Below are 7,638 nucleotides of genomic sequence, written 5' to 3' on the forward strand. Positions count from 1 at the left end.
ACATTGTCACAAGGTTCAGGGTTCCATACTCCATCACCACAGACATTGGTACCCAATTCACAGATGCAGGCTTTAGAAAGTTAGTGGCCGACTTGAACATAAAGCAACATTTCACTTCCGTAGAACATACCCAAGCCAATGGATAAGCCGAAGCTGCCAACAAAGTCATATTGGCTGGGCTGAACGGAGATTACAGGACACAAACGGAGCCTGGGCTGAGGAGCTCCCACAAGTCCTATGGGCATATCGAACAATGCCACATTCCACCACAAAGGAATCAACCTTCCAATTAGCATACAGAATGGAGGCAATGATCCCAGTAGAGATTGAAGAAGGGTCGCCTAGAGTGATCCACTATAATGAGGAAGCCAACTCCCAACTTTAAAGGGAAGAACTCGACCTACTTTCGGAAGTCCAAGAAAGAGCTCAGATAAGGGAAAAAGCGTTAAAACATCGAATGGCTTCGAGATACAATCAAAAGGTAGTATAGCGAGTTTTTGCTGAGAACGACCTCATCCTAATCCGAAATGATATCGGAACAACTCGATCTGGAGAAGGAAAGCTGGCAGCAAACTGGAAAGGACCCTACCAAGTCATAGAAGAACTTGGAAAGGGCTACTACAGACTGTCCGAACTCGATGGGCGAGAGCTTCCTAGGTCATGGCACGCCTGCAACCTAAGAAGGTACTATAGTTAGGGATGATAAAGGATCTTAGGATGAGGCGCACTCTTTTTTCTGAAAAGGTTTTTTAATGAGGCGCCAAGCCAAGACCAGCAAATCACCCGACCTAGAGGGATAAAACTCCCGCATGTATCTATTTACATTTTCTTTTGAATAAAATCTGTTTAGATCTTCTACAAATTCTCAAGCCGCATTAATTTGAAACATTCATCGTCCGATTATAAAGCTACAGATCGGCAGAAAGTGAAAATCAAATTCACTACACGATCACGATAAAGACCAATAGAGATGAAAACCAAATTCATTAAAAGGTCGACTAAATGAGGATTAAACCCAATTTCTATAAAATCGACAAAGATGAAAACAGAATAATGCAAGAAGTTATCGAAAGTGATCCATAGAAAGGACCTGACGAGGTCTTAATAAAATGGATTTCTAAAAAAATAACTTAAAGACTGGCCGACATAAAGAAGTCAGGCCAGTCGCAATAACCAAAGTTATAAGTAAATCCCTGGAAAGAGGTCTGGCCAGCCCTATAAAAGAGGATTACTATAACTTAGAAGGGCTCGACATGATGAAGTCGGCCCAAAACATAAAAGTTATAAAAGTAATCCCTGAAAGACACCTGAACATGGTCCAAGAAAGAGGATTACAAAAATAACTTAGAAGGGCCCAACATGATGAAGTCAATCCAAAACATAAAATTTATAAAAGTAATCCTTGAAAGAGACCTGAACAAAGTCCAAGAAAGAGGATTACAAAAATAACTTAGAAGGGCCCGACATGATGAAGTCGGCCCAAAACATAAAAGTTATAAAAGTAATCCCTGAAAGAGACCTGAACAAGGTCCAAGAAAGAGGATTACAAAAATAACTTAGAAGGGCCCGACATGATGAAGTCGGCCTAAAACATAAAAGTTATAAAAGTAATCCCTGAAAGAGACCTGAACAAAGTCCAAAAAAGAGGATTACAAAAATAACTTAGAAGGGCCCGACACGATGGAGTCGGTCCAAAACACAAGGTTACAAAAGTAATCCCTGAAAGAGACCTAAACAAAGGTCCAAAAAAGAGGGTTACTAACAACAACTTGGACAAAACCAACATGACGAAACCGGCCTCTTGAAAACCTTAGCGTTATACAAAGTAATTCCTAATAAAGACCTGAACAAGGTCTGAACAACACAAATTACGGAAAATAACATCAGGCAAAGGCTCAAAGGAATCAAGCCAATCCAAAGAGGTCAGACAACGAAAGTTCCAACACTCCCAAAACCTAGAAAGGTACCAAGAAGAGTGCAGACAGATATGTTACGAAAAACACAAGTTATAATAATAACAAACTCAAAAGGCTACCAAAACTAGCCCCAAGAGCCTGGAAATTACTTTGTTTTTCAAAATAAAGTTGCTAAACAAGCAACTAGGGATGTAGCAAAAGTCAGAACCACCATTTACAAAATATAAAGAGTTCAAAAAGCCCACAAGCCAGGCTATCCACACAAACATCCAGAAAATTCATTAAGGATCCAAAGGCTTCTCGGCAGCATCAATATGGAGTGAAGAGGGGCGAGTCTGAAGAGGCACAACATCCACTATCCCATTATCCCAGTTTAAGATTTGACAATCAGGTTCCAACCCGGAATGACCAACTTCAGCTGAAGGAACTGAAGAAGTCGGCACCACATAGGCTTTGGTAGCAGGCACAGAGGGAGGTTTAACATCATCATCTTTAGGGTTGTCAGGGACAATCTTGCCGTTCTTCACAACATTGTCTAGGCTGAAGAGAGTAAGGTCGACCTCAGGGGCAAGAACCTAAACCTGCTCCTTCAGGTTCTCATAAGCAGCATTTACACTGCCCACAAGGTGACCCTGGAGTTCGGTATAATCAGCCCGGGCCGACTCCAACTCCTCGCTGAGATGCATCACTTCCCTGTAGGTCGTGACATAACTATCCTTGTACCTCAATGCCATGTCTTCAGCCAACCACACAGAAGCTGCCAAGACAACAGAACTAGCCTTTTTGCCCTCTTACTCCTTCTCCAACTTGGTCACTTTCACTTAGAGCTCCTCCTTCAAACCCTTCATTCTGTCAAACTCCCACTTAGCCTCCTCCATAAAGGCCTTGGTAGCATGAAGGGGAAGATCTTGGGTAGTTCGGTACATGGCAGCTCCCATATGTGCCATCTTAATGCTGCTCCGAGTAATGAAGTCCAAATGGCAAAGGAGAGAGACATCGTTAGTGGGGATGGTACCATAAGGACCAATCTGCTGATCAACAAACTCAATCGCATCAAAGTCAGAGGCGTCAAGGTTAAAAGGCTCAGTTGTCTTTTGTTTTTTGTTTGGAGGAGTGCCAGAAGTAGCAACAGAAGCTTATGGAGGATCAACCAAATGAACCCGGGGAGTAGGGATTACCCTCCTCGCCCCCGATGAGCTCGGTACGGCTGGCTTCGACTGAACCCGAGATGACCCCTCCCCGGTCGCCTTGGCTGAGACGTTTTGAGCTGCAGTAGCCTTCCTTGCCCTTTTAAAGGCCTTCATGGATTTGTTATTTTTAATCATCTCTACAAACAAACATCACTACGGGAAACCGAGTTACGAATCAGAAAAGATCTTATAAGAGATAAACTCGACAAAATAAGCAAAACCAAAAGAAGAATAGACCACTACCCAGCTCAGCTCGGAGGAGAGATGGGTTTGCTAAGAATTTTTTTGTGTCAAGATGGGGAGGTTGTCCCCAATTTTCTTCCAGCACAGTCACAAAAGCTTGCTCAGCCTCATCTAACATCTCCTACGTATATTTAGATACCATTACATTCTTTTTCCATTCCAAGGGAAAGGCAAGCTCATCATTCTCATCCATAAAAAGGGCCGAGCTCCTTCAACAGCTCGGACCCTAAAAAAGTAATTTTTGAAGTTGCGGAATGATTCATCAAACATGGAGAAAACCTTTTTCCCCTGGGAAGCTCGGAAAGAAACCCAAGCAGCTTTCTTCTTAACCACCCCAGGCTTTGTCAAAATAAAGAGATAAAAGAAGAGGGATTGTGAAGCAGGGATACCGAGCTCGTGACACAGCAACTGAAAGATTTTTATAAAACCCCAGGAATTGGGGTGAAGTTGGCATGGAGCTACATTACAGGACCATAATAGGTTGGTCTTAAAAGGGGTAAAAGGCAGAGTAATATTCATTTGACTAAAAATGAAGTCGTATGCATAGAAAAAGGGGCTCTCTCCAGCAATTCGGGTAGAAAAACAGACCCTTTCCTCAGAATTCGGAGATACGAGCTCATAGTTCTTCTCATCACTACCATTATCACAAATCCTATGAAATTGCCTAAGTTGCTGACAAAACTCAGAGTCAACCAACGAAACACATAGAAAAACCATAGAATCTACCCAATTAGCCATGCCCTCAGGGACTTGGGAAGATGTCTCAATAATATTTTTGCGAGAAGACATGAGGCCAACTAGTCCTACAACAAGAAAAGAAGATTGGATTACTAAAAAACATCTCAGATTTTCAGCGCAGTACAAGCAACAAAAGGAAACCCCAGGACCCACACCAAAGATCCAAGGGCATCCTTTAGAGGCAGTCACAGAACAAAGACTCAGGAAAACCTACAAGCTCACACATCGATAACGACCCCTTTCAACTAAAACAACACTCTGATTAGAAGGCCATGAGCCACAGGTATAATCATCAAAATAACTACCCCCCAGACCCACAGTCCTAGTTTAGTCAACAAATGAAGCAACCAAATAACAAAACAGCTCAAGAAGAAGTCATTAAAGACACAACCTTTTTTCAGAGAAATAAAATTTATCTTTTGCAAAATTTATCAACAAAGGAAACTATCAACATGGCAAAAGACATCAAAGGAACAACCTTTTGAGAAAGCAAGTGGGTTCATGCAGATCGCAAAAGAAGAAAAATAAACAGCACAAACCCCAAGATACAGAAGGTTCATTTCAAAAGCAAGAAACACCCCCACAACAATAAACAAGCAGATGCACACCAATACAAAAAGGTTCAAACTTTCTAAAGTAAAAAAAGGCACAATGCAAGCGACGAAGAAAGTAAGAAAGAACCAACCTGGAAAAAAGGAGAAAACTCTGGAGAAAGCTGAAAGCAGAAGCGGCAGGGATTAGAGTCACCTATCGAATAGAAAGCCTAACAGAAGTTGAAAATGGAAGATAGAATCTGGAGTCGCCCTTTCACAGCAAGGAAAGCACTAATGATCGCCAACAATACGCCACAGAGAAGAAATACAAAAACTGCAAACTTCAGAAAATAGAAAGAGAGAAAGAAAAGGAATGTTACGGAGAAGAGAAACCATTTTTCAAGCGTGAAAATCAAAATAGAGAGGCTAAGAGAAACGGGGCAATTAAAAACCAATTAATGAGGTTACTAAACCCCCGCATATTCCCAAGGCTAAGAGCGCTAATGCAAAAGCGCGTGCTTTTAAGAAGAAGCAAAAGAAAACGTTCCAAATTCAAAAAGGAGAACACTACAAAGATGAAGTCGACAAGATGCTCGAGTTCGGCTTCGCCAGAGAAGGATCGAAGTCCTAAAACTAAGACTCGACCTCAAAAAGAAAGACCGAGCTCGAGCAGGGACACTGTTCATACCCTGGGTCGAGCTATCCGACCCGGGATGTTTAGCGACAAGGCGACCGACCTTTTCAGGTCAGACTATTCGTCCCCTTCTCAAAGAGCTCGGCCAAATTACCAAGAAAGCCCAAATAACGGGCTCGAATAGAGGAACACGACCCAAATCCAAAGGTAGCCCAAGCCTATAGAGATAAGGGCGGTTCCCTTGAAGATAAGCTGACCTCACCCAAAGATAAGATAAGATAAGGTAAGATAACTTACTTATCTTATCTAAAAAGTTCACTCCACACCACTATAAATACACTGGAGCACCCAGGTATAACTCATACTATGATTCTACTAAAAACCTGCTTAATACCATTACTAACTTAAGCATCGGAGTCCCTTGCAGGTACCACTACCCTCCGGTGATAAAGGATCAGCAGCATAGCTAGTCAAACAAGTCGGACACAACAACTTCGGCCACCACCCACCAGTCAGAAACGTCAATGCCGACCAGTACAGAAGATCTCGTCTGAGATTGACCTACAGTTTCAGGTTACCCTCGGAACAAGAACCAACCTGGAAAACGGGAGAAAACTCTGGAGAAAGCTGAAAGTAGAAGCGGCAGGGTTTAGAGTCACCTCTCGAATAGAAAGCCTCACAGATGTTGAAAATGGAAGATGGAATCCAGAGTCACCCTTTCACAGCAAGGAAAGCACTAATGATTGCCAAGAATACGGCACAGAGAAGAAATATGAAAACTGCAAACTTCAGAAAATAGAAAGAGAGAAAGAAAAGGAAAGTTACGGAGAAGAGAAACCATTTTTTAAGCGTGAAAATCAAAATAGAGAGGCTAAGAGAAACGGGGCAATTAAAAACAAATTAATGAGGGTACTAAACCCTCGCATATTCCCAAGGCTAAGAGCGCTAATGCAAAAGCGCACGCTTTTAAGAAGAAGCAAAAGAAAACGTTCCATATTCAAGAAGGAGAACACTATAAAGATGAAGTCGACAAGATGCTCGAGTTCGGCTTCACCAGAGAAGGATCGAAGTCCTAAAACTAAGACTCGACCTCAAAAAGAAAGACCGAGCTCGAGCAGGCGCACTGTTCATACCCTGGGTCGAGCTATCCGACCCGGGATGTTTAGCGACAAGGCGACTGACCTCTTCAGGTCAGACTATTCGAACTTTTCTCAAAGAGCTCGGCTAAATTACCAAGAAAGCCCAAATAACATACCTAAATAGAGGAACACGACCCAAATCCAAAGGCAGCCCAAGCCTATAGAGATAAGGACGGTTCCCTTGAAGATAAGCTGACCTCACCCAATGATAAGATAAGATAAGATAAGATAACTAACTTATCTTATCTAAAAAGGTCACTCCACACGTCTATAAATACACTGGAGCACCCCATGGACGCGTACGCGTGATGTGCGCGTACGCGTCGGTGCCGTTTTATGATTTTTTAATGAAAACGTGGCCAACGAATTCTGAAGGGTAGTGGGGCCCAATCTCAACCAACTTTGGCGCCTAAACTGCTATTTAAAGCCAAGGATTGAAGAGCAAAGGGGATTCCAATCATTACACAACCATTAGTTTAATAGTTAAGTTTTAGAAGTAGTTTCTAGAGAGAGAAGCTCTCACTTCTCTCTAGAATTAGGATTAGGATTAGGATTAGTTCTTAGATCTAGGTTTTAATCTTTGCTTTCTTCTACTTCTACCTTTCAATTCTTTGTTGTTACATTCATCTCCCTCTATTCTTGTGTTGTAATTTCCTTTATGTTGTTCTTATACTTTGATTGTAGATCCACTTTTGTTCCTTCCTTTCTCTTTCAAATCAATTCAAGGTAAATCATAATAATTGTGTTCCTTTTGATTTGTGTTGTTAATTCCTTTCAATAATTGTTGTTAGATTTTGTTCTTGTTGTTGATTTACTATGTTTTCCTTTTATGCCTTCCAAGTGTTTGATGAAATGCTTGGTTGGATTTTAGAGTAGGATTTTATACTCTTGGCTTGGAAAGGTAACTTAGGACCTCTTGAGTTACTAATGTCCAAGTGATTGATGATTGGGAGCCATTGACTCTAGTTCTCACTAATTGAATTAGTGGAGAGTTAGGACTTATGGACTAGGATTGATATAGCTCATTTGACTTTCCTTTACTACTAGTTAGAGGATGATTTAATGAGATTAATCCTTGCCAATTCTCATATTGTGGTTAGTGATTAGGATAGAGATCCTTGACCACCAACCCTTGCCAAGACCCTTTTTAGGCCTTAGTTTACTTTCTTACCATTTATCTTTCATACTTCTTATCAAAACCCCAAAATAACTCACAACCAATAACAAGACACTCTATTGTAATTC

The sequence above is a fragment of the Arachis duranensis genome, chromosome 10 (assembly GCF_000817695.3).
Source record: "Arachis duranensis cultivar V14167 chromosome 10, aradu.V14167.gnm2.J7QH, whole genome shotgun sequence".
NCBI lineage: Eukaryota > Viridiplantae > Streptophyta > Magnoliopsida > Fabales > Fabaceae > Arachis > Arachis duranensis.